This window comes from Condylura cristata, unplaced genomic scaffold, assembly GCF_000260355.1.
Source record: "Condylura cristata isolate star-nosed mole 26May11 unplaced genomic scaffold, ConCri1.0 scaffold00001, whole genome shotgun sequence".
NCBI classification, from domain to species: domain Eukaryota; kingdom Metazoa; phylum Chordata; class Mammalia; order Eulipotyphla; family Talpidae; genus Condylura; species Condylura cristata.
This window is the reverse complement of record NW_004567102.1, coordinates 3,555,432-3,558,434: the sequence shown is the minus strand read 5'-3', so window position 1 is coordinate 3,558,434 and position 3,003 is coordinate 3,555,432. Positions and strand designations below refer to the sequence as shown.

General features: G+C 42.2%; 1 pseudogene; it reads right to left on the bottom strand.

Moving 5' to 3' along the window:
• Window positions 1–823: 823 nt before the first annotated feature.
• LOC101637035 lies at window positions 824–1,774 on the bottom strand (annotated as a pseudogene).
• Window positions 1,775–3,003: the final 1,229 nt, after the last annotated feature.

Below are 3,003 nucleotides of genomic sequence, written 5' to 3'. Positions count from 1 at the left end.
AAAAAAAATGCTTAATTTACTTCTAAACCTTATGCATAACTTTTGTATCTAAATTACATACATATATAATTCATTATACCTTAGGAGACTTTTTTTATTATGCACAAATTATTCTTTACTTAGTAGATTAAACCAAAAAACATGAACAAATAATACTTAAAGCAGTGAAATAAAATTTCACTCCCAACCTTATAAGTCTAAAGTTTTAACAACTACTGCTAGTTTACTTGAGAGAAAAGGACTCTGGCTCTCTGATAGAATGTCTCTGATTTATGGTTGCCTAATAATTTATTATTATTTTTTATTGTTGTTATTTTTTCCTAGCCCTTATTTGGCCCTCCTATACTCCTCCCATAAGTGAAATCATCCAATATTTTTTTCTTTCCTTCTGGCTTATTTTACTGAGCATGACTCCATCGAGCTCCATCCATGTTGCTGTGAATGGTATGAGTTTATCTTTCAGTGTGGATCTGCTGAAGAGAAAGATCATCAAGAAGTAGTCTTCCTGCGCAGACTCCCTTAGCAGGGACGTGCCTTCAGGCTTAGGTTTAAGGACTTCTGCTTTGGTAAAGACACATCACTACCCAGTCACAGGGATTACCTGTAATTTGAAACAAAGTGGCACAAGGGCGTGAATACAATCAGTGTATGTATGGACTTTCCAACTCCCTGCCCACAGGCAAGGCATGGCTCTCCCCAGACCTGACGATCTTCTGCCTACGTGCAAACACAGAGTAACGATATCCTCTTCTGAGTCACTTGTGAAACTGCAGAATTGTCCAGAGCTAACTTTGGTCTCCATTATTATAATGGAATGAATAACCTAGGCATTGGCTTCAACTGTATGTATCTGTGCCTTGGGAGTGGAGGCAACCCCATCTTCCATACCAAGCTGCCTTTCTCTGTCTGGGTATCTTCATCATCTGTAGAAGCCAAGGAGGGATGAAAAGTATCAGAAAAAATTGTTAAATGTGGGTTCATCAGGGCTTTATGTTGTTTAATCAAAGGACTCTTCTGGTCTAAATCTGAGCCAGTAGGAAAAGAGCATTTTTCAAGCATTAATTCAGAAAGGTGAATTTTTCTTAGATTAGTAAAGAAGGGCTTTGACTACTTGTTGCCAGTGTGTATGGGAAAACACAAGCCCACAGTATTCTGCAATCTCTGAATCTGAGAGGTCTTTCTGATGGTTTTGCTGGAGATGTGTGTCTCATGTTCAGAGTTTATATGGAGTCTTCTCTCTCTCCGTACAAGTCCACTTCCAGTTCTACCAAACTTTCACCGGTATTATCCAATGAACTCTGTGTCTTTGTAGAACAGGAATATTCTTTCTTCTCATGGAGCATGATGGAATAGGACTCTCTTCTTGCAAGTCTTGTTCCTGGGGTGAACACACGAATCATTATAATTTTTGGTGCTTACTTCAACAAGCTGGGGAATTTCAATGGCACAATTTTGGTTTATCTTGAAGAATTCATTGGAAGGTTTAATCCCAGTTGTAAGGAGTCATTCTCTGAAGGATCTGCTCTGTGGTTGGCGGACCTGAGTTCCCTACAGTGATGTTTTTCTCTTACCATCATCTGTTATTGTTCTAGTCCTCATTTTCACTACCGTTTCCTCCTTCATGACCGAAGAGATTCTGACACTTGTATATGAAGTTATTCCACATTTCTACTTTATCCACTGACTGTGAGCAGCAGCTGGTGGAGTCTTGGAAGGCTGGAATACCTTTGGGAGGGCTTTGGGGGTTCAGGAGCACTGAAGAAACTGTTAGCATCTGCAGTGGTAGAAGTTCAGAATAAGGTCAATAGTACAAATTCCTGACCTACTAAGATGGGAGTATGATGCCACCAAAAGGAAAAGATTCAGGATTCCAATGAAGCTCGTATTTGCTGAGTGCTTGCGATTATACAGACATTTACAAGTATTATTCTGTGTACTTGTCTAAGACCAACAGTTTTCTCAAAGTCACAACGGTTCACTGTCAGTACCAGACTTCAAACCTAGGTCGGCTGACAAAGATCTGGCCTTTTTCTACTTAGTGCTGTTTGATTGGAGCAAAGGTGACCTTTTGGTGCCTTTGAACCAACAAACCCTAAGGAATGCACTGGGTGGGTATATGTCTCTGCCTCTTGTCCTCATCACCATGGTAGACTCCAGACACCCAGAGTTTTTAGCATTCTTTCCTAACACCCCACTGATGCCATTAGCCCCTAGTGGCACATGTTTAGACCCTGCCGATACAGCAGTGAACCAAAGTCAAAACATTCTGGCCTTTATGGAGTTCCCTTTCCAAAGAGTGGGAGGGACAGGCAAAACAAACTAACCACAGGCTCCTACTCCCCCAAAGAATCCTCCTCAGTTGCTCTCCCAGGCAGTATGTAAACCTCTCAGGTGTCCAAACAAAGGGACATGTGGAAATACTGGTACTGGATTGAAAAACTTTGGTACTGGGTAACACATCTTTTTGCAAGCCAGATGGTTTTCTATCATTTGCTTTTGACAACGTTGAATAACGACCTCCTGGAACACGACCTCCTGGAATTGTTACAGGGAAGCCCAGAGTGGACTGGGCCGCCTGTCTGTGGGGCCTCACCCACGTGCTCACAATTCACTTATACTGCAGACACACACAAAAAGGCGCAATAACGGGTTTATTTACAAAAGGGGAAAGGAATAGAAAACAACCCAGGGAAAGAGAGCAGGATACAAAGTAAGTGGAATACCTTACGGCTAGGCTGACTGAACACATTGAGTCACACAGTCCAGAAAGCCGTTTCCTGAGCAAAAGCAAAAGGTGCAGTTGCCCCCTATTCATCCCCCAAATGTCCCAGAATTCTTGCTAGCTCCGCCCTTGGGTCCTCGTAGTTCTCTCCCTGGTACTGCTGGGAGTTGTAGTTTTCAATCACTGGAGAAGTGTGTAGGGTCCAGAAAGCTGAAGTAGGGGGTGGAGTCCATAAGACTCTGCAGAGTTCCTTTAGGACATCCTTCCCCTTAACAGAATCA